Source organism: Podarcis erhardii (genome assembly GCF_964252035.2).
Source record: "Podarcis erhardii genome assembly, chromosome: 10".
Lineage (NCBI taxonomy): Eukaryota > Metazoa > Chordata > Lepidosauria > Squamata > Lacertidae > Podarcis > Podarcis erhardii.
The window spans coordinates 44,066,523-44,091,773 of record NC_138500.1 but is presented as its reverse complement, the minus strand read 5'-3'; positions in this window follow the sequence as shown (position 1 = coordinate 44,091,773).

The window sequence follows — 25,251 nt, the reverse complement described above, 5'->3', positions numbered from 1 at the left end:
AAATGGCAACACTGTGATGTGCAGCAAATGTTAACTGTGGTGAAGAGTTACTACAAATGGACACAAGTGTTTCAACCCCAGACCAAATCTACTGAAGAGAGTTTACTGACCTCTATTAAATGTTTTGAGGGATCTGTTTCCTTTTTATCCAAGCTAACTTTTAGAGCTTGCCGTGGTGGCCAACCTTTGCTTAAATTGAACTGGATATAGATAGATATATACAGTATACCTGCTGGGTGCAATGGCAATTGAACTCAAACCTTAAATCAGTGTTTGAACTATTAAAATATATTCCATACATTTTGTTAAGAGTAAGATGGCTATGGTAAGATGACAAAGATGGACTTTATGTAGGTCGCCTCTGGACTGTCAGTGCTTCGCAGGAGGAATTCAAGGCCGTGCTAGAAATTTAAGTTTGCGCTATGAAAGTGGATTAAAGAGTTTCTGACAGCCTAGCACCCCCACATTTCCAAATGAAATGTCCTTTTTTGCGGTTATGAGAACAGAAGGGAACTGTGCTGAAAAGTGTGGGGTTAACAAATGATTAATGTGAAGATGTATAACCACCACGGGAGAAAATCAGGATGGATTTAGGGTGAATGTTTATTGTTCTGTGACCTCTTGAGATAACCTTGCCAAATTTGGCACGAGAGTTTGCATCAGTGTTAATGAGAAGTTAGGGGTTTTACATTTCTTTCAATTGAATTGCATCTGCCACTTTGTTTTCCATTTGCCCAGTTTGAAAATACACTTTTGGAAATTCTTCACAGTCTCTTTTATTTTCATCTGTAGAATTGTGTAGCACCCGCAATAACGATCAGATATTCTATATTTTGAACCATACAGCTAAATTCTGGCCCAGTTTGGGGAAATGTCAGCTGGACTGCTTTAGCTGAGATTCCTGCATTGCAGGGGGTTGTACTAGATAGCCCTTGAGGTCCCTTTCAGCTCTACAGTTCTATGATTCTATGAGTTAACTGAGCTAAGTTGACCTAAGTTTTAGGCTTTATTAGATGATCATCAAGAGCTCATTCGTAATTCAAACACTGCATAGGCACTCAGGAGTCTTACAATTGAATGAGTGCCTAAAGGATCTCAGAAACCCAAACTCACAGGCATACTAAACATAGCTTTGATTCAATTTACTATCTTCAGGATATTGGAAAGTGTGTACTGTTCCCTCGTAACCACCACTGTGTTCTAATAGTTTTGCCTTTGCAGAAAAGATGGGTTTCATTTGCATCAGCAAAAACGCTGAGAAGCCAGAATGAAGTTTGGGAGCCCATAGGATGATGGTTCACGAGACGGCAGAGTCTCAAATTCCACCAGGGTTCATGTCATCCATCTACTGCCGCATACTTTTCAGATGGCCAGGCACAAATCTCATCACCACCATTTTGCTACATGACATTTCAGATATAATATGCCGCAAGTAAACGTGCACTGCTGGCTTCGAGGGTTTGCAGCTGAGTACCTCAGAGCATAAACAGATTATTCTGAAGTGCTGCACTGAATTAATTTTGCTTACACTGATCTTGCTCTGGAATCCCTAATTTACAGTTTGCTAGAAGGTGCTAATTCCCTAATCTAACTAAATAAGAATGTATCACTGCAAATAAATTAGAGCCCAAAATGAAGAACATGGTCTTTTGACTTAGAATTAGAATATCTCAGCATCTTTGTTTGTTCATGACTTTAAGGTTACATATTCCTAAGTGACTGACGCAAACAATAGCTCAGATCTGGAATACACAGCCGAAATGAGCTGGCTCTTTAAAAAGTGATTGGCAGGGAGAATGTGTAGCTTTGAAGAGGCAATACCTGTTACATTGGAACCAAGAGAATGAATGATAAGATACAATGTAATTATTTTAATTGGACCAACTTCTGTTGACTACAGGTTTTTGTGTACGAAGAAATTTGAATACTCCTACATCAGGTCTTATTATAATTATTGTTATTATGAATCATTTATTATGCAGTTCCTAGAAATATAGTCGGTACTTTGCAGAAATAAAACAAAAAGTTCCCAGATCAAAAGACCCTACGCTGAAAACACAAACACAGAAGAATAGCAAATAAAAAATGGGGAACTAGATCACTGCATGGTTATATCAGAACATATCATCATGCATTTAAATATTATATATATATTATGTGGTAAAGGCAAAATATATAACAATTTAAGCTATGTATTACTCCTGAGTAAAAGCATGTAATTTGCTTGACAACCTTTGCCTGGCTTACCACCCTCACAACAGTTCCGTAAAGTAGGCAGGTCACTGGAAACCTACTTTTATAGATGGGTGGAGTTGAAGCAGGCAAATTAAATAGATAGATGATAGATGATAGATGATAGATGATAGATGATAGATGATAGATGATAGATGATAGATGATAGATGATAGATGATAGATGATAGATGATAGATGATAGATGATAGATATAGATATAGATAGATGATAGATAGATAGATCGATAGATAGATAGATAGATGATAGATAGATAGATAGATAGATAGATAGATAGATGATAGATAGATAGATAGATAGATAGATGATAGATTAGATAGATAGATGGATAGATAGATAGATAGATAGAGATGATAGATACAGTAGATGATAGATAGATAGATAGATAGATAGATAGATAGATAGATAGCTTGATATACCCAAGGTTAGGCAGAGCCTACTGCTAAAATTGGATTGAATCACATCCACTAGACAAAACATATGACCTCTCTTGCATGTGCTGCAATACAAATAGGAACCCTTTCTGTTAAGTCAGTAGTTTTCACCCAGTGTGCCGTGGCACCCTAGGGTGCCTTGAATGATGGTCATGGGTGCCGCGGGCAACACTGGCCTCCCTCCCTCTTTCCTTCCCTCCCTCCTCTGATGCCCTCTTGCATCTCTGCCTCCCAAAGGCTTGCACAGCTGTTTGTTGCAGCAGCCCTGGCTACAAGATCCCCAGGTGAAGGATGCATCTGGGGCTGACCAGGGGTTTCTTCCCAGGCCCTGTGGGGCAGTGTGAGGGAGCACCTCTCTTGGGGGCAGGGGGGCAGCTCAGAGACCAGAGGTGGAGAGGGAAGAGGAGAGGAGGCTGAGGGAATGCTCCACAAGGGATGGTGTTTGAAAAAGGGTGAGAGGCTGCCAGCTCTGCAGTCAAGGGGTGACATAACTGGGCTCCTGAGCCCCATGGGGGTGTCGCAGAAAGAATGTAGCTGCGTCAAGGGAGCTGTGGACTCAAAAATGTTGAAAACCTCTGTGCTAAGTAAAAAAAACAACAACAACAACCTAGCCAATTAGCTTCTCCATTGCCCTCATGGCTCTAAGGTTTTTTCTTGGAGAAGTGCACATCTCTCATATTTGTATTTCTTCCATCAAGCTATAGGAATGTCAGGTGTCCTTTTCTGCATGCTTATTTTTCAGATACTCTGTTGGGGGGGGGCGTTGTGTGAGAGGGATAATTCTGTCTGCATCACTTAGCACCTGCCTCTTTGTCACGTTTTGAGACTCTTCTGCCTGCCTGCCTGCCTGCCTGCCTGGGCATCAGACTTCCAGTTCAGGCTCCAGTGCAGAATACCTTAGCAAATAAACTAATTTTTCATGCAGTATCACAGGCAAGCAGGACATGGAAATGTCAGTCTCTAGATGCAGGTGATTCAGACCTAGAGGAAATTACATCTGTTTAAGCCTTTGTAGATTCTCAAATTCTCTTTGAACGCTGTTCCTCAGAGCACATTTATTCTCGCAACATTCCAACGTTTCACTGAAGGCTGAGAAAGAAAAGCAACCTTTCCTCCAGATCATTTGTATTTAGAGTTTCAAAATAGCAGAAATCAAATGCTTAAAATTAATAGAATTATATGCCTCCCCTCCCCCTTCCACACACACAATATTCAGATTTATTTATCTTGTTTCCTTCTGCCACTGGCTGTTCTTTCCTCCTCCATTTGTTTTTGGAATATATATATATATATATATATGCTTTCGTAGATTTTCACGGGTACAGGAATGCAGGTTTTGGTGTCCTCGGGTGTCTTCCCGTGTAAAAGTTGGGGTGTCTAGGCGACGTTTCGACGAGGTCTCACTCGTCATCTTCAGGCTGGTGCTTTCGGCTTCTTGTTACTGGAACAGAGCAGGATCTCAGTGTTTGAGTTCCTATAAATACTGTAGAGGGGGTGTGGTGTATAGCCTCCAATGTTCTGGGCAGAGAGGAAGTTCCCAGGCTAGTGTGCCTTTTCTTCTTTTGTTCCTTAATTACTTGAGAGATATCTTGAGTGATTTCTTGAGTGATATCCTGAGTACCACTTAGGTGGGTCATTAGGTGTGGATTAGTTGCTAAAGTCTTTGTGTCTTGACCTCTTGAACTTTGTGAAGAGTTTTCATGAGAAGATGGCTGTACTGTACTTAGTTGTGCTCTGGCTTGGCTTCGTGTATAGGGGCGAGCTGTGGTTTTGTGGCTTGTGTCAGCCAGATCTGTGTAGGGATTGCATATGCCTTCCAATTCCTCCAGATCAAAGCGGAGACAGTACTTGAGCTGCTGGCATCAACTTCTCTTTCTGTGATTTGTACTTGTGCTCCACTGCTGGCAGCAAGCTGAAATTTCTGTCTCCATTTCCTTTAAGTCCACCAGTTGTTGTCCCCCCCCCCCCCGGGTGATTCCCTACAGTGCTGAACTGCTGATGTCAATCCCAGCTTTTGCAGGAGCCTCCCGTACAGACTGCCAGGTCTGCTCCATTCAAAGTCTTAACAAGCTTGAAACATTTGGGTAAACTTTATGGGGAATTTTGATGGAACAGCTGCATGGGGACCGAGCAGATAGCACTCATTAGGAGCAAGGCGAGGTGGCCAGCAGCCAGCTGGCTGAGTTCTCATTTTACAGGCTGCCGCTTGGACAGCTAGATCTGGAGGAACTGCTATCCTGTGCCCCACCAAAAGCCGACTAGCTTTTCAAGGCCTGATCCTAATCCCACTGATATCATTTGGCATTTTGGCATTCACTTCCTTGTGCTTTGGAACAGGTCCTTTCAACAGAGTTCTGTGATTTGCTTGTGTTTATAGCTTGTTTCAGATAACAGGTCTTCCACAAGATAGCAACTATTTTAAAAATATCACTACACATGCTGAGATTCTTACTAAGCTCCTGTTAATTTGGAAGCACAATCAGATGTTTTTAAAAAATAAATAGAGCCATTTGTGTATGTTTGGATGGCTTTTTCGTGGTTGACAAAACACCTTAAAAAACCCCTCTGCGATTTTGAAAAATATATATATATACATGTAGATATACATATCTACATATATATATATATATACATGTAGATATATATATATATACATGTATATACATGTAGCAGAACTCCTTGAAAGTTACATTCAAATCTACAGGCTGTGAAAGGTGATTATTGTTATGGTTTTGCTGAGCCACCTTCTCCTGGAGAAAGAACACAACAGCTTTTGATGCTCACCAAACAGTCTGATGAGGTAGCCTGGCAAAGAACTCTTTGCAGAATCAACAGGGATCTTTCAGCAATGGAACTTGAGCAAATGAAAGGCATCAATCAGCTTTTGCCTGGTCTGTAGCCTTCCTTTTTCCCTCAGTTTCAATCTCTGTGAGGAAGACATTTGCTCTCCCAATGCTTGTTTGTGAAACACGGGCTCTGTTCTTGCCGAACGCATTGTTGTCTGACTTGTGTGGGTTCATCAGTGGTGAGGCTTCTGGGAATGTAGTACTGCCTTTGAACCAGCTTTTTGACTGTATTATTGTGTCTGAGGCAAACAGGGCATTAAAACTATACCAAAATAATTACTTTTAAAAGGTCAGCTAAAATAGGAGCAAAGAGAGGAGCAGGCCTGTGCTCAGCCTGTGCATATTAACCTCTTTCATAGAAATTTAAGGGTAGTCTCTTATCATCTCATCCATAGGCAATGCGTATGGCCGGCTTTAATTCCTGAGAAAGACATTCATTAGCACCAGGACAAAGTTAACATGATTGGTTTAATGTAGGAAGTTGCCTACACCGTCTAAGACCTGGGAAAAGTATAATATGAATCAACCTTTTGCAACCTATACATTTCTGGACTAATTTGGAGGCCTAAGTAGAAGCATTTTCAATCTGGAGCAATTGTGTTTCCCATGGAACAGAGGAAAAGCAGGATGTTTGTTAAAATAAAACGGGGGAAACGGTCACGGCAGAATTCTTACAAAAATAATTTTCTGCTGCCACCTTGTGGTATTGATGATTTATGAAGTTTTAGAAATTGAATTCTTGTTATCATAGATCAAAATAAAGTAACAACCTATAGCATCAGTAGCTATTATCTTTTGAGGATGGTTGGGATTCTTGCTTAATCTTCGGTCTTCATATATATTTGAAATATGTATCTTAGGCATTTTTGAATCTTATCATTTAGAGAAGAGTCCTCTGGATGCCTGCTAGACAAGAACTCCTGTAATTGCTAACCATGGGCAATGTTGCTGGAGCTGATTAGAACTGGAGCCCAATGACCTCTGGAGGGTACCATGTTGACTACTCCTGATTTAGAGGGGTCATATACATTGTCCACTGGATGACAGATGAAGGTTAAGGGGCATTCCAAGCTGCTGACCCTTCCATAAAGGTAAAGGGACCCCTGACCGTTAGGTCCAGTCATGGACGACTCTGGGGTTGCAGCACTCATCTTGCTCTATAGGCTGAGGAGCCAGCGTTTGTCCGCAGACAGCTTCCGGGTCATGTGGCCAGCATAAATAAGCTGCTTCTGGTGAACCAGAGCAGCGCACGGAAATGCCATTTACCTTCCCACCGGAGCAATACCTATTTATCTACTTGCACTTTAACGTGCTTTCGAACTGCTAGGTTGGCAGGAGCAGGGACTGAGCAATGGGAGCTCACCCCATCGTGGGGATTCGAACCACCGACCTTCTGGTCTGCAAGCCCTAGGCTCTGGCATCAAAGAAGCATAAGCACAAAGGGGTCCTTCACTGGTTTGCTATCAGAATAGTAAATGCTCGTAACTGAATGAAGTGAAAACACCTGGTGTTGCTGTAGAACATGGAGCTGCTAATCTGTGATCCTTCATAATCTGATGGATAGCAGCTCTCATCCTCCTTGCCCATTGGCCATACTGGGCTGGGGCTGGTGGGAGTTGGGAGTCCAACAATATTTGGCAAGCCAAAGTTTCCTGTAGAACTTCCATATAGCAAAGGGGGGAAATGCATAATTGTTTTTTAAAAAATAAAGCATGCTTGTAAAAAGAATGGGAAATTGTTATTTCTAAATCCCCGTTCTGCTTCCCTACTTTCTGCTTCCACAAGAAGCTCATTGCGCCGCAAACATTCTCAGAAGTCACTTCTAAATATATATGAAATTGTACCACAGCAGCAAATTGAAAGCTGTTATGTGACAGCCACTTGGCAAGCTATTTCCCCACACCATTGCCACCGATTCCTTTTTATGGAACAAAGCATCCCTCCATCACAGCATGCCCAAGACAGGAGAAGGCTGGAATGGCAAGAGACTTTGGAATCAGCCACAGTGAGAGAGTTCCTTGTGCGCAAGGGGAGGGGTGGACCAGTCTATTGGTGTGTGGGGTGGTGGCCTGCATTCTCACTATTATCACTGCCAGCTCCGGCTGCTGAGAAAGAAAAGCGTCTCAAAAATTTGAGGTTGTAAGCTCCTCAGGACAGAGATCTGCCTTTTTTTTTGCGAAGCCTTGTGCACGTTGAGAGCAATGTGGTGGTGGTAGTAGTAAATTAAAAAATGATAACATGTCAAGGTAAAGCCATTATCGTGAATGGAAAGTTAAAACATTATTTCTATGGTCCTTCCTGTTTTGGGTTAGCTGCGGATTCTTTAAGTCTGCATTGTCTAAACAACAGACTCTGAAGTTTCACATAGTAATTGGCTGCTGTGGGAGTGAGCTTAGAGTGAGGCATGTGCCTGAGGAATTGTAGACTTGTGCTGTTGGAATAACTTAATCTAGGGCTTTACAGAGATCATAAAGCATTTCAGATGACTGAAACTCTCCATGATATTTCAGACAAGTCATGTTTGCTTTTGCCTCTGGCACATTTTGCTCAACTTTTGTCATTAGAACTAACAAGTACATCTTGCACAACTCCACAATGCCTGGGAGGGGGAATCGGTACTTGGTGTTCTCATATTATTGAACTATGGTCATTTTCTCAGGTTACCAATCTGAATTCAAATCCTATTAAGTGTCAGCGGTGTCCAGCCCTGCAACAGTTCACTGTTACGGTTTTCTTTCCAGGAAGAAGACCAAGGTGAATAGCCTATCCCAGTGGGATGAATGCTTCTTTCTTGGTTTATATCAGGTGTGATAAAATTTTTGGCTGAATGGGCCCAATCACCCTTGGCCAACCTTCTGGAGGTCATAGGCCAGAAGGCTGTGGCCAAAAGTGGACCAAAATACTCACAGAGACATAGCTAGCACTCCTCCCTGTTCATCAAATGACCGGTCTGATGACCAAGGACATTGGGCACTGAGCTGGGCCACAGAGATGCTTAAACTTATTAAAAATTTCTATTTTGTTTCTTTTTGCAACAGTCGCCAAAACTGGTGGATTCTTTGGGGGGGCAGGAGTCAGTTCAGTCATTTGTGCAGTGGATTAGCCCCCCACCTGTTTTGTATTGTTGTGCCCCATCGCCACTGGCTTAAAAGATCTCACAGGGCTCTGTGTTGTCCCCTGGGCTATTTGCAGTCTACATGAAACTGACTCTGAATTGGGCTCAGATGTAAATAGGCAGCCAGCATAGCTGTAGAATCTGGCAGTCTCATCCAACAGAACCAGTTAACGTCTCTTGTCAGGAGTAAACAGTCTTCACCTCTTCTGCCCATCTAGGTAAGTTTCACTTTGCTCATCTTCATTCATATTAAAACTGTTTCCAAACACCCTTTCAAGAGTTCCACAGCCTCTCTGGGATTAGAAGGTGCAAACATGAGTTGTGTGTCATCCATATACAGTTGACATTGCAATCTAAAGCTCTGAATGACTTCACCCAGCGGCTCCCAAGAAATCACCCTGTGATTTCACATGCATCTGTTGCAGTGGGCTCTAATCCACGAAAGTTTGCACCATAATAAAATGTGTCAGTCTTTTTGGGTGCAACCAGGCTTTTTTTTTGTTGCTGTTAAATATTCAGTATGATTTAAATGTTTAATTACTGGGCTCTTGGGGTCATTATGATTTTCTTATTCATCAATAATGTATTATAAATGGTCATATAATACACTGACGGTTTTGTGATTAGAATATCTACAGGATAAATTTGCTATGCTAATCCTTGGCAGGCTTTTCCAACAAGTGATGAGCCTTACCGTTGAAGTGTGTGGCTTTTTCTAATCCTTCACATTTGTCTTCTCTACAGCTTGGCCTTAAGCCATTTTTCAAATGCCTATTCCATTTGTGTCCCTCATTTACAATATTATGATCATCATAGGATCTATTCTTTAACTCGTGGTGAATGCTACGCAAGCTTTGGTCTGTTGTTCCCAAGCATTTGGGTGAATGCATGACGGTTTAAACTGAGTAGGGGCTGTGAGGGGGGCACACATGTCCCACATCCCCACTTTACCACAGTACCAGCCCTTCCCCCTCCTGATCTTTGTATGTGCGGCAAAGGTGTGAAGGAGTATTTCCTTGGAATCCTCTTTGCAATGAGAACTCTGTGCCATCAGGGTTTCCAGCTCAAGGGAGTGTTCTAATCCTGTTTAGCTGAACACAGTTAGAATTGCTCTTGAAGACCTTCATGCGCAATACGTTAAGGTCAGGAAAAGAGGCAGCAGGGCTGTTACAAATGTATACCTGCACTCACATGTGTGCACCCAGCATTCATCTAAGTTCATATAAAAGGTAAAGGTAAAGGACCCCTGGACGGTTATTTCCAGTCAAAGGCGACTATGGGGTTGCAGCGCTCATCTGACTTTCAGGCCGAGGGAGCCAGCATTTGTCCACAGACAGCTTTCCGGGTCATGTGGCCAGCATGACTAAACCACTTCTGGCGCAACAGAACACCGTGATGGAAACCAGAGCGCACAGAAACGCCGTTTACCTTCCCGCCATAGTGGTACCTATTTATCTACTTGCACTGGCCTGCTTTCAAACTGCTAGGTGTGAGAGTTCAGAACTTAACTGGTTAAGTGTTCTGAGATGTGCGTCACTTTCTGACGTCAGCTATAGAAGCTGGGAGGAGTCTGGGAGGAGACTGTACTTTTTGTTTTCTCTCTGTGTGTTTGAGAGAGACGGACATGTTTTACCATGGCTGAAAGAAGCCCCGGTCTTATATGGGCTGAAATGTTCCAATAAAGAGCTGTAAATAGACAAACCTGTCTGTGTATGCTTGCATGGAGAAAAGGAGAAAAGACTGCTTTACACCGCTGTATGCTACTCTGCTAAGCCGTGGCTAAAGAGACAGCAGAATTTGTTGCGCAGCTAGGAAGGAAGTGTGCCGGACGCTGTAAATGACTGATTGGGATCGTAAACTAATCAGTGGCCACGGCTCAACGATCAAGCTCCAAAGATCGTTATCTCAACAGGTTATGGAGGTCAGTAAACGCTCGTAAAACAGTCGGCTTTGAGCTACTGGAATGCTTTGAAGCTAGCCGGAGGTTGGAAGCTGCATTCCGTGAGTCTAGCCTGATGCCGGAAAGCAGAGGGAGTTTTTGCCTGCTTCCGAGAGGCAAGAGAGCTGCTGAGAGACAGAGCTAAACGCTGGGAGCAGTTGAAATCGTTCCTCCACGGAAGGCTGAGCCGGAGCAGCTGGGCCGTTTCTCCACGGACAGGAGCCGGAATCAGCTGGTACTGAGTAAGTACAGCTTGTGGGGCACCTTGGGAGAACGGGAGAAAATGGCTGAGAGCCAGGACATTCCGGTGGAAAAGCTCACTTTAAAAAGTTGGGCAACCTGGAGCAGAAGAGTAAGGGGCTGGTTCCTGGTCCATGGGCTTTGGGAAGGAAGCCAGAGGGAGCCAAAAGCACCACCCCTTAGCTGGGAAGATGGCCAGCAGAAAACGCAACAAGAGCTGGATATGCTCAGAGCATGCATTCATGCATCGCTGAAACCCCATTTGGAGGGTGTACAGTCAGCAAGGGCTGCCTGGGATGTGCTGAAGGGCTTGTGTGAAGCTTCAGCAGAAGGCCAGCGCCCTGGAGACGCTGGACTGGCAGGCCCATTTCCCGATGTATCGGCCTCAAGGAGCGCTGGTGAGCAGATCGGGGGGGCGAAGAGTTCCAAAGGCAAGTTTAAGAAACTTTCCACAGGAAGTGCTGAAGCGAAGAGCAGTTTCAGGAGGGGCGAGGCTGGTGGGAGGCGCCGTTCCAGGAGAAGGAAGGCCAGGCCAGCTGGGAGGAGCCCTGGGCAGTGTTTTTCCACTGGAGTTCAACGTCTGCGTGGCAGTTGCCCCCACCGGAGCACAGAGCCGAGGCAGGATGTTGTGAAGGACACTTCTCATGGGAATCAGGCGGGTTTCCATGGCAACAAGACTGGCCAGGCAGGAAAACGTGCAGGTGGGCGACGTGGTGAACAACAGGAAGAGTCTTATCAAGTAACTGCTAGCATGGCTTTGTTTGAAGACAGCCGTGTGGAGCTGAATCTTGTTATTGACTCTACAGCTAACCGCAACATGGTTCCAGAGACCCCTGCAGTCGAGATGTGGAATTGCACGGCAGTTCCAAAAGGACAGGGACAGACTGTTAAGTTTGCTAATGTTTATTTTTCTGTTTTGCAGGAAAGGATGGAGTTTTGTATTGTCCCAGAGGTGCATCACTGTTTGTTATCTGTGCCTTATTTGTTGAAAAAAGGGTTTCAGGTTTGTTTTCAGGATGATGTCTGCACAATCTCCAAAGGGGAGAGGGTACTTGCCAAGGTTAAGAAGGGGCAGAATGATCTTTTCATTCTTAAAACGTCTCTTGGGGGTGAGGGGAAGGTTGAGAGAGCACAGGCGCAGCGTGCTACAATTCCCGCTCATGTTACTTGTGCTTGTGTATGGCATCAGAGGACTTTTCATGGTTCTCTAGAAGAACTGCAAGTGCTTCCTGAGGTTACCAGAGGGTGTAAAATTAGAGATTGTGGACGTGCCATTAATTGCGCCACTTGCAAGCAGGCGAAGACGAAAGGGTGCAGTTACCCAAAGGTGGAACGGGTAACCACTAAACCTTTTCAGCTGGTACACATAGATCTGTTCGAATCTGTCAGGGAACAGAGTCTAGGGGGGGCCAGGTATCTGCTAACGTTTCAGGATGATTTTTCACAGAACACCTGGACCCACGGTCTCAAATCCAGGGAGGATGCAGCACAGCTGATCAAGAGCTGGATTGAGGGGGTGGAACTAAGGTTCTCCACCAAGGTGAAAGCAATCGTCAGTGACAGAAATGCTAGGTACACTGGTTCTGCTTTGCAGCAGTTCTTTCACAAAAGAGGGATAAGTTACACAGTTACTTCACCCAGTAAGAGGGGGGTGGCAGAGCTGAAGAGTGAAGCTCTGGTTAAGGCTGCACAGGTAATGCTAACGGAAACTAGGTTACCTCCAAAGTTTTGGCTGGAGGCAGTCCGATGTGTGTCTTTCACCTGGAATCGTGTCTACAACTCACTGGTAGGTGACACACCGTACTCTTTGTTGAATGGCAGAAAACCCCAGGTTCACTTTCTGCACAAGTTTGGATCTCCTGCGGTTGTCCCTGTGCCTAAGGCTTTGCAAGGGCCAGATGGAGCCAAAGTCCAGAAAATGATCTTCTGTGGGTATGAGCCAGACGCTCGTGCATGGAGGTTTGTTTTTTTTTTTTATAATAATTTTTATTGATTTTACAACATAAAGAAAAAACAAAACAAACATAATGCGACTTCCCCAAACCTCCCCTTCACTGCATCCAAATTTCAAAATTTTTAGCAATTCTTCATCCCATTTTTATCTTTAATTCTCTTTAAAAAGAGTTTCTGCTTTATAAATTTCGATTTATAGCTGTAATTCTTAGTGTCCAATCCCCTGACATCTTAACATTCCGAAATTTTACAACAATTTTTAAGATAGATTTTAAATTTTTTCCAGTCCTCCTCCACTGTCTCTTTCTTCTGGTCACGGATTCTGCCGGTCATCTCTGCCAGTCCCATAAATTCAGTCACCTTGGTCTGCCATTCTTCCAGAGTAGGTAGTTCTTTAGTCTTCCAATACTTCGCCAAAAGGATTCTTGCTGCTGTTGTTGCGTACATAAAAAAGGTCCTATCTTTCTTTGGTACCAATTGGCCGACCATGCCCAAGAGAAAAGCCTCCGGTTTCTTTACAAATGTCCACTTAAGGATTTTCTTAATTTCATTATAGATCATTTCCCAGTAGGCCTTAATCTTTGGGCAGGTCCACCAAAGGTGATAAAAAGTTCCTTCACATTCATTACACTTCCAGCAATTGTTATTGGGCAAATGATATATCTTTGCAAGCTTGACTGGGGTCATGTACCACCTATAGATCATTTTCATTATGTTCTCTTTCAGGGCACTACATGCCGTAAATTTAATACCTGTGGTCCATAACTGCTCCCAGTCAGCAAACATAATATCATGACCAATATCTTGTGCCCACTTAATCATGGCTGATTTAACCGTTTCATCTTGTGTGTTCCATTTTAGCAGCAGATTATACATTCTAGACAAATTCTTAGTATTGGGTTCTAGCAATTCTGTTTCTAACTTTGACCTCTCCTTCTGAAATCCTAGTTTTCTGTCCTGCTTAAAAGTTTCATTAATCTGGTAATAATGTAACCAGTCTCGGACTTTAGGTTTCAATTTCTCGAAACTCTGTAGTTTCAGCTTTTCACCATCATATTCTACAATTTCACAATATTTTGGCCAGTCTGTATCCATGTTCAATCTTTTTACCGCCTTAGCTTCCATTGGTGACAGCCACCTGGGGGTTTTACTTTCAAGCAAATCTTTATATCGATTCCATACATTATACAATGCTTTCCTAATAATATGATTTTTAAAATTTCTATGTACCTTTACCTTGTCATACCATAAATATGCATGCCAACCAAAACTATTATCATAACCTTCCAGGTCCAGAATGTCTGTATTCTCAAGAAGTAGCCATGGTTTCAGCCAGCAAAAAGCTGCTGCTTCATAATAAAGTTTTAAGTCCGGCAGGGCAAAGCCCCCTCTATCCTTTGCATCAGTCAAAATCTTGAATTTAATTCTGGGTTTTTTGCCCTGCCAGACAAATTTAGATATATCTTTCTGCCACTTCTTGAAACAGTCCATCTTATCTAAAATTTGCAATGTCTGGAACAAAAACAACAATCTCGGCAATACATTCATCTTAATTACAGCAATTCGGCCTAACAAGGAAAGTCTCAATCTTGACCATATATCGAAATCTTTCTTCACTTCAGCCCAGCATTTCTCATAATTATCTTTAAATAGATTCACATTCTTAGATGTTAAGTTCACCCCCAGATATTTTACCTTTTTAGTAATTTCCAAACCCGTTTCTCTTTGAAAACTATCTTTTTCCCCCACCGTGAGATTTTTTTCCAACACCTTTGTCTTGTGTTTATTCAATTTAAAACCTGCTACCTGACCAAATATTTCAATAAGTTCCAAAACTCTTTTTGTACTAGTTTCTGGCTGTTGTAGTGTCAAAACTAGGTCATCTGCAAATGCTCTTAGCTTATAATGTTTAGTTCCGACCTGTATACCTTTAACCAGCTGGTCTCTTCTAATCATGTTAAGGAAAACCTCCAGTACCGATATAAACAATAGAGGGGAAATTGGGCATCCCTGTCGTGTCCCTTTCTCTATTGGAATTTCATCCATAACCATACCATTTACAATAAGTTTGGCCTTTTGCTCAGAATAAATTGCACTTATACCATTTTCAAAGTTCTTGCCTACCCCCATTCCTTGGAGATTCCTCTTCATAAAGCTCCAACAAATATTGTCAAAGGCTTTCTCTGCATCGACAAAAATCAAAACAGCTTTTCTATTTATGTCAGTTTCCAAAAGTTCTAGAATATCTATAATATTCCTCACATTGTCTGACAAATGCCTGCCTGGTAGAAAGCCTGTTTGGTCCCTGTGAATCTCCTCTAACAGCACTTTTTTGAATCTTTTTGCTAGAATGTCTGCAAAAATTTTATAATCCACGTTCAAAAGTGATATAGGGCGGTAATTCTTGACTTGATGTTTCTCAGTTTCTGTCTTTGGTATAAGTGAGATGAATGCTTCCTTCCACGATTCGGGAGCCTTTTTCCCCTCCAAAATTTGATTGCAAACTTCTTTCAATGGTTGTATTAACCAATCCTTCAATACTTTATAATATCTCGCAGTTAATCCATCTGGTCCTGGTGATTTTCCCAGCTTCATATCCTGGATGGCACTCTCTATTTCTTGATCTGTAATTTTCTCGTTTAAACTCCTTCTGTTGTTTTCAGAGATTTTTGATAGTCCGTATTTTCCAATAAATTCTTCTATCTCCTGTTCATTTTTTGGCCCTTGTTTGTATAATTTCTTAAAGAAACTTTGAAAACAATTACTTATCTCATTTGGTTTATTAATAGACTTCCCATCTACTTCGAGTGATGTCACTGTATTCAATTTTTGTCTCTTTTTCAGTTGCCAAGACAGTAGCTTCCCACATTTATCTGCAGATTCAAAAGTCTTTTGTCTCATTTGTTTAATTTTCCATTCTATTTCCTGGTTCGTCAATTCCATATATTGTGTTTGATAGAATTTTATTTCTCTTAATATCTCCTGGGATTTAGGCTTAGATCTCAATTTCTTCTCCCCTTCTTTTATTAGATTCCAAATTTTCTCTTTCTTCTCATTCTGCTTTTTCCTCTTTATTGAATTCTGTTGTATTAGGAAGCCACGCATCATGCTCGTGCATGGAGGTTTGCTTACCCGTCAGGTGATCAGAGTAAGGTGCTGATCAGTAAACACGCTGAGTTCTTTGAGCAGGATGAAAGGCCAAAGATTTCTGCACAGCGTGATGTTCTTTCAGAATGTCTCTCTGATCCAGAGGACAGTTCTGTTGAGGAGGAAGAAGAGGCTGAGTCTGCTGATGACGACCAGGTCACTGACCAAGGTCAGGAGCAGGATGGGACGTCTCCACAAGTTGTTAGAAAAGGACAGCCCAAGAGTGAGCCTAGTTCTCCTGTGAGTGTAATGGAGAGGATTCGAAGACGCTTTAAGTCAGAGGGGGAATCCTGTGATACAGAGGACACACCTGCTGGTGACAGTGAGCCAGAGGAAACACCAGAGTTTGTGCCCAGGCGATCCAGTCGCACAACCAAGGGTATTCCACCTGAGAGGTACCAGGCCACAGGTGCGTGGGTAAGTTTCGCACAGTGCGATTCTGAGAGTTGTGAGGTGATTCCACAGATGCCTAACAGGTACTCCAAGGGAGGGCGCAAGGCATTGGGGAAGGGATTGATCTCACAGGGTGTTGCTGAAGATGTTACACAGGTCTTGTCAGAAAGCAACGCAAGGGGGTGTGTGAGAGTTCAGAACTTAACTGGTTAAGTGTTCTGAGATGTGCGTCACTTTCTGACGTCAGCTATAGAAGCTGGGAGGAGTCTGGGAGGAGACTGTACTTTTTGTTTTCTCTCTGTGTGTTTGAGAGAGACGGACATGTTTTACCATGGCTGAAAGAAGCCCCGGTCTTATATGGGCTGAAATGTTCCAATAAAGAGCTGTAAATAGACAAACCTGTCTGTGTATGCTTGCATGGAGAAAAGGAGAAAAGACTGCTTTACACCGCTGTATGCTACTCTGCTAAGCCGTGGCTAAAGAGACAGCAGAATTTGTTGCGCAGCTAGGAAGGAAGTGTGCCGGACGCTGTAAATGACTGATTGGGATCGTAAACTAATCAGTGGCCACGGCTCAACGATCAAGCTCCAAAGATCGTTATCTCAACACTAGGTTGGCAGGAACTGGGACAGAGCAGTGGGAGTTCACCCCGTCGCAGGGATTCAAACCACCTTCTGATCGGCAAGCCCAGGAGGCTCAGTGGTTTAGATCACAGCGCTACCCAGTTCATATACGCACTGCTGAGAAGCTTAGGATCTTTTGCTGGAGTTAGAACATACACTTGTCTAGGAGTATGTGTTAACCTTATGCCCACAAGAACTTCTCACACCAAAGGAAAAAGGAAAACTTAGTTTATTTTATGAAATAGAAGTGACAGTATATATTCCCCACCTCACTTCTCCTCGCACCTTATGCTGTATACAACATTAAAGTCTCACATCGAATATTAAATAAATCTACAAATAAATAATGCTTCAGATAACAAAAATGCAAAGTAAACAGGGAGAAGCTCCTACAGCCCTTGATCTGAATAGTGAAATACTATTTTTTAAAGCCTACAGAAACATGGACATGACAATTTTGGCATAAACCCACACTAGAAGTGGAGGGGAGAGGAAGTGTATTTGTCCTTAAAGCAAAGCAGAAGTGTGCTGAGTCCTGAGGGGCTCTGGGTAAGTTCTGTTCTGTTGAAACTAGAAGAGCTACTGACTTTAGGATCTGAGGGTTTTTTATGCCTTGTTTTCAAGGCATGCCAGTGGAGATTGGAGGGGTGTGTGAACTGAGTCGCTACTACAGTTTCCATAGTTCCTCACAGAATTTCCTGTCCAGCTCTCACTTCACCCATCTTGCTTAACAAGATTAAAGACTGCTAGGATCACAATCTTATGAAGCCATCAACTGAACCTGGCCTCGCTCTTTTTTTGGTCTGCTACCATTGTGTGAAGGGGAAGGAATGGAGGCAGTGAGAGATTTTACTTTCTTGGGCTCCGTGATCACTGCAGAAGGTAACAGCAGCCACGAAATTAAAAGACGCCTGCTTGGGAGAAAAGCAATGACAAACCTAGACAGCATCTTAAAAAGCAGAGACATCACCTTGCCAACAAAGGTCTGTATAGTAAAAGCTATGGTTTTCCCAGTAGTGATGTATGGAAGTGAGAGCTGGACCATAAAGAAGGCTGATTGCAGAAGAATTGATGCTTTTGAATTATGGTGCTGGAGGAGACTCTTGAGAGTCCTATGGACTGCAAGAAGATCAAACCTATCCATTCTTAAGGAAATCAGCCCTGAGTGCTCACTGGAAGGACAGATCCTGAAGCTGAGACTCCAATACTTTGGCCACCTCAGGAGAAGAGAAGACTCCCTGGAAAAGACCCTGATGTTGGGAAAGATGGAGGGCACAAGGAGAAGGGGACGACGACAGAGGACGAGATGGTTGGACAGTGTTCTCTAAGCTACCAGCATGAGTTTGACAAAACTGCGGGACACAGTGGAAGACAGGAGTGCCTGGCGTGCTCTGGTCCATGGGGTCACGAAGAGTCGGACACGACTAAACAACAACACCATTGTGTGAATGGCTCCCATTGAGGAGTTGAATTTCCTGCACTTGGCAACTAAATTTACATGTGTTGATCTTTAGGTCAGGTATAGATGGTCAGGTATAGGATATCCCTGAATGCCTTACAGGAGGTGAGGCTGCACTCAGGCTTGTCCCATGGTCACCCAACTTCATCATGGAGGGTCTCCTGTCATATTGGAGTTATATCAACCTTATTATTTATGCCGTGACCTACAGTGATAAATGTTCAGATTGATGCAAACCTATTACAGGTCTGTCACATATGACTTCCTCAAATGAGCCCTGGGAACTGTAGGGTTTTTTTTTTTAAGGATGCTGGGAATGAGGACTAAGGGTGCTGTGAGGGATAAACTACAGGATTATTTGGGGGAAGACATGTGCTTTAAATATATGGTGTGTATGCAGCCTGAGACACATTATTTTAAGTAAAGGTAAAGGTACCCCTGCTTGTACGGGCCAGTCGTGTCCAACTCTAGGGTTGTGCGCCCATCTCACTTAAGAGGCCGGGGGCCAGCGCTGTCCGGAGACACTTCCGGGTCATGTGGCCAGCGTGACAAAGCTGCTCTGGCAAGCCAGCACCAGCGCAGCACACGGAAACGCCGTTTACCTTCCCGCTATAAAGCGGTACCTATTTATCTACTTGCACTTAGGGGTGCTTTCAAACTGCTAGGTGGGCAGGAGCTGGGACCAAAAGACGGGAGCTCACCCCGCCGCGGGGATTCGAACCACCGACCATACGATCGGCAAGTCCTAGGCACTGAGGTTTTACCCACAGCGCCACCCGCGTCCCACTCACATTATTTTAATGACCCGTTAATTTTCTCCCATTCTTTGTATAATCTTGGCTAATGTGGAGCTAATCATTCATTTTGTGTTTGCTTTAACCAATTGCAAAAAGAAAAATATCCCCATTTATGGAGCAACTGGTCTGGGAAAATTAATGAGCAGACGCTTAGACTTTATTTCATCGGAACTGTCGAAATGGCGCCTGCTGCTCGAATAGGACTTTTGGATCAGCGTAAAAGTCCACACAGAAACATAATAATGCTTGCTTCAACTCGCCTGTAGAAACAACTCAGAGCTTATTAAGAAGAAAAACGATAGCAACAAGAAGATTGGAAGATGGGACTTGAGAACATCAAAGCAGCAGAAATATGAGATGATTGGACCCTTACTGAACTCGAAGCATGGGTACCCCCAACAAAAATTCGGCAAAATATTTGGGTTTTATGATATGTATTGGTATAATTCGGTTTAACTAATGTGATATGATTGGATTGTTAAATGGAAAACTTAATAAAAATTATTTCAAAAAAAGAGAGAGAAATATCCCCAAAACGTTCAATATAGATAGCTATTCTGCATACAGTAGAAATGGAGCCCACTGCATTTCCAGTCATCCGTGTCACAAGGACATGCAATGCTACTATGGAAATTGTGCTGCTTTTTTAAAATGGAAAGCATTAAAACTAAGAGCAAACATTTTAAATGTGATTTCTTCTTTTAATGGAACACTCTAAAAGGAGCTATTTTGTTTTCTGGGTGTTAACTCCACTGCTAGCCTTTACTTGGATCAAGCAAAGAGTTGTCATGGTGTAGAGTTGCTGAAGGCAAATTTGAAGATTACATAGGAACAGGAATTGAAAAAGCAGGAATTGCATCACATTTCCAAATTCCTGCTTCTAATGTAACATGTGGGAAAAGGACATGGACCTTACTAACATTGAAACCCCATGCTCCAGAAATCATCTTGAATATGCAGAAATCCGCTGGTGTGAGACTGCGTGCTCAGGGTAGGCCTTAGGGGTGGGTGAGATGGGCAGGAGCCCAGGGCGCCAAGCTGAGGAGAGCACCAAGCTGAGTTCAGTGGCTGTTGTTTTTTAATGTAGTGTCTGCTGTGTGCTTTGCTGACAAAAAGCAAGTGTCTGTAACCTCCCTCCCCGGGTTCTATGTTTGGGTACTAACTAGGAAAATGATTGTCCTTCGTTAGCTGTAAAGTATGTTCCCTTTTCAATTTTCTCTTTGATGTCCTTTCTGCTAGGTAAAAATCAATGAACATAGTTCTACTTTGAGAAGCATTACCCAGCACTTTTTTAAAAAAAAATATTTATTAAAATTTTTAAATACAAGTGTAAACATAATAACCAATATAACATGTATCGTAGCATAGTTTCATAACTTCTTCGGACTCCCTCACGTCTCCCGCTCCCACTTACATCATTGTAAATTTTTACCAGCAATTTATCATCTTGTTTACGTTCTTGTGCCCCGTTCATTTAAATATAATCTAATAGTTCTCCAGAAGATTTATATTTCTCACTTGTCATCCCAATTCCATCTAATTTAGTGGTGCTCAATTATTCATGATCTAGCATCCTTCTTAACATTCAACCAAATTACAGTATTTTTGCAAATACATCTTAAATTTCTTCCAATCTTCTTCAACCCTCTCCTCTCCCAGGTCTCGGATTCTGCCGGTCATCTCGGCCAGTTCCATATAGTCTATCAGTTGCATCTGCCATTCTTCCAGTGTGGGTAGATCTTGGGTTTTCCAATGCTTAGCGATAAGTATCCTTGCTGCCATTGTTGCGTACAGGAAAAAAGTTCTGTCCTTCTTTATCACCCTCTGGCCGACAATACCCAGGAGGAAGGCCTCTGGTTTCTTGGGGAAAGTATACTTAAATACCTTTTTCAACTCATTATATATCATTTCCCAGAAGGCCTTCACTCTAGGGCAGGTCCACCAGAGGTGAAAGAATGTTCCTTCATTTCCTTTACATTTCCAACATTTGTTGTCAGACAAATGGTATATTTTGGCAAGTTTAACTGGGGTCATGTACCATCTATATATAATTTTCATTACATTTTCCTTCAAAGCATTACATGCAGTAAAGTTCAACCCAATGGTCCACAACCTTTCCCAATCCTCAAACATGATGTTATAGCCAATATCCTGTGCCCACTTTATCATAGCCGATTTAACCATTTCGTCTTGTGTGTTCCATTTTAACAGCAAGTTATACATTCTTGAAATTACCTTAGTCTTAGGTTCTAACAATTCTGTTTCCAATTTCGATTTCTCCACCTGGAACCCTAACTTTTTGTCATATTTAAAGACTTCTTTAATCTGAGTGTAGTGTAGCCAGTCTCGCACTTTATCCTTCATTTTCTCCAAACTCTGCAATTTCCAATTGTCTCCATCTTTTTCTAATATTTCCCAATATTTTGGCCATTTGGCCTCCATATTGGGTCTTTTTCGGGCCTTAGCTTCCAGAGGTGATAGCCACCTTGGAGTTTTGTTTTCCAATAAGTCTTTATATTTTGTCCAGACATTAAACACTGCTTTTCTGACAATATGGTTCTTAAAGGCCTTATTGATCTTAACTTTGTCGTACCATAAGTATGCATGCCAACCAAAAGCATTATTAAAACCTTCCAAATCCAGTACATCAGTGTCTTCAAGAAGTAGCCAATCTTTTAGCCAGCAGAAAGCTGCGGCCTCGTAGTACAACTTTAAGTCTGGCAGGGCAAAGCCCCCTCTTTCTTTCGCATCAGTTAATATCTTAAACTTAATTCTGGGCTTTTTGCCCTGCCAGACAAACTTAGAAATATCTCTCTGCCACTTCCGGAAGCACTCCGTCTTGTCCACAATCTGTAGTGTTTGAAACAAAAACAACATTTTTGGCAATACATTCATCTTAATAGCAGCAATTCAGCCTAACAAAGAAAGTTTCAATTTTGTCCAACTGTCTAAGTCTCTCTTGATTTCTGACCAACATTTTTCATAGTTATCCTTAAATAGACTCAGATTTTTTGCTGTTATATTTACCCCTAGGTACTTTACTTTTTAAACCACATTTAATTCTGTCTCTCTCTGAAACCGTTCTGACTCTGTATCTGTCAAGTTTTTTTCCAACACCTTGGTTTTCTGTTTGTTTAATTTAAATCCCGCCACCCGACCAAAGTCCTGTATCAATTGTAGTACTCTTTTCGTACTAGATTCTGGCTCCTGCAGGGTCAAAACTAGGTCATCTGCAAAAGCTTTAAGTTTATATTGTTTCGCTCCGACCTGAATTCCTTCCACCAACCGGTCCCCTCTAATCATATTCAAGAGCACCTCCAGGACCGAAATAAATAGCAAAGGGGAAATAGGGCAGCCTTGTCGTGTTCCTTTTTCGATTTTAAACTCTTCTGTAACCACATTGTTAACTATCAATTTAGCCTTTTGTTCTGAGTATATTGCATCAATCCCATTCTCAAAACCCCGTCCCACTCCCATTTCTTTTAGATTTCCCTTCATAAATTTCCAGGAAATATTGTCAAAGGCCTTCTCCGCATCTATAAAAATTAACACTGCTTTTGTATTTATGTCTGTTTGCAAAAGTTCCAAAATGTCGATAATGTTCCTTGTATTAGCAAACAAATGTCTACCTGGGAGAAAGCCTGCCTGGTCCTTGTGAATTACTTCATTTAAAACTTTTTTAAGTCTACTTGCCAAAATGTCTGCAAATATTTTGTAATCCACATTTAAAAGAGAGATGGGACGATAGTTCTTAAGTTGTGTCTTTTCAGCTTCCGATTTTGGTATCAATGTGATAAAGGCTTCCTTCCATGATTCCGGCGCCCTCTTCCCCTCCATAATTTCATTGCTAACCTCCATCAGTGGTTGTATCAAATAGTCTTTTAATGTCTTATAGTACTTGGAGGTCAGCCCATCTGGCCCTGGAGATTTGCCCAGTTGCATGTTCTGAATGGCTTGTTCGATCTCTTGTCGTGTTATTTTACAATTCAGGATTGATCTATTTTCTTGTGACAATTTTGGTAGTCCATTTTTTTCCATCTCAACCTCGTCTTGTGGCCCTTGAGTGTATAATTTTTTAAAATATCTCTGGAAGCACTTTCTAATGTCCACAGGGTTCTGAATGTTTCTTCCCTCAATCTCTAAATTTGTAACTGTATTTAATTTTTGTCTCCTCTTCAACTGCCAAGCTAGCAGTTTTCCACATTTATTCACCGATTCAAAAGTTTTTTGTTTCATTAGTTTAATCTTCCACTCTATTTCCTGGTTTATCAGTTTAGAGTATTGTGCTTGATGGAGTTTAATTTCTCTCAGAGTTGGCTGTGACTTCGGATTTAATCTTAACTTCTTCTCTAATTCTTTAATTTTCTCCAAAATTTTGTCTTTCCGCTCATTTTGTGTCCTTTTCTTTACAGCATTCTGTTGTATCAGGAACCCCCTCATCACAGCCTTACTTGCATCCCAGATAATCCTTTTTTCCACCATAGTATTCAAATTTATCTCAAAATAGTCTTTCAAAACTTTTTGGGCCTTCTTAGTGATCTCCTGGTCTCTAAACAAATTGTCATTCATCTTCCATCTAAAGGAGCCGGTTGGTAGTAGTCTCATGTCCATCTTTACTGCATTATGGTCGGAGCAGGTCTTTGGGCAGATTTCCACCTTTCTAGCCTTAGGTGCCAGACATCTAGATATCCATATTTGGTCGATTCTTGTCCAGGTCAGTTGGGCTTCAGAGAAAAATGTTCCGTCTCTTCCCAAGGGGTTCTTTGTTCTCCAAATGTCAATCAGGTCCATATTGTCTGTCATTTCAAAGAAAGTCTTTGGTAGTCTGCCGTCTTTTGTGACATTTTTGCTTTGTGACTTATCCATGTTAGTTGATACGACCCCATTCATGTCTCCCATCATGATGATGTTGTTATAGTCCAGATAATCCAGCATAGTCTCATGCAACTTCTTGTAAAATTCCGATTTCCCCTCATTTGGTGCATAGATTCCTAATATCAAAAGCTTCTCTCCTTGATGTTGTATCTCAATTGCCAAAATTCTTCCATGTTTGTCTTTAAATAAAAATTTAGGTGACAGGCTCTCTTTTGCATATATCACCACACCTCTCTTCTTTACTCTGTCCGAAGATATAAATTCCTGGCCGAGTCTTTTGTTTATTAACACTTTTCTGTGGAGCCTGGTCACATGTGTTTCTTGCAGGCAGATGATGTTCAATTGTTCTTTTTTTAATATGTGAAAAATTTTCCTCCTTTTTTCCGGAATGTTGCAGCCATTTATATTCCAACTCAAGAGTTGCAGAGACATCCTGAATAAATCTGGTTATTTTTCTGGGGGTGGTATCTTATTCGCTGGGTCTTCAGGTTCCAAGGGTGCAGGTACCGCCGGTGCTCCAGGCCCAGAGGGTAATTCAATTCCTTTTTGAAGGTCCTCTCCGTATGCAATCAAAAATTTATCTCTATCTTCCAATGTTCTAATTTTAACCTTCTTCCCTCTGAAGGTAAAGGATAATCCTTGGGGAAATTCCCACCTAAAGATAATTGAGTTGCTCCTCAGCAGTCTAACCAATTCAAGGTAGGCAGATCTAAGGTCCAACAGTTGTTTAGGAATATCTTTGTAAATTTCAATTCTTTTATCCAAAATGTCCAGTGACTTTTCGTAGTGTAGGCCCAAAATCTTATCCCTTTCCTCCTTTGATCTCAATGTTATCAAACAGTCTCTGGGCTTCTCTTTCTTTGCAAATCTTCCAAGCCTTAAAGCTGATACAATTTTAAAGTCCTTTTCCTCTAAATTCCAAAACTTGGAAAATTCTTTAGTCAAAAACTCAGCTAGGTTGCCTTCTTCCACTTCTGGTATCGCCCTTATCCTTAAGTTACTCTCCCGGTTCCGCAGTTCTATCATAGAAAGATAGGTCTGGTGTTCACCTACTTGTTTGCAGAGTGGTCTTACCTCTTGTTCTAAATTTTCAAGTTTTTGGCTAGTGTCCTCAGCCAATTTCCGATTTTCTACTGTGGCCTCCGTCAACTGCCCAATTGCTTGTACGTTCTGTGATA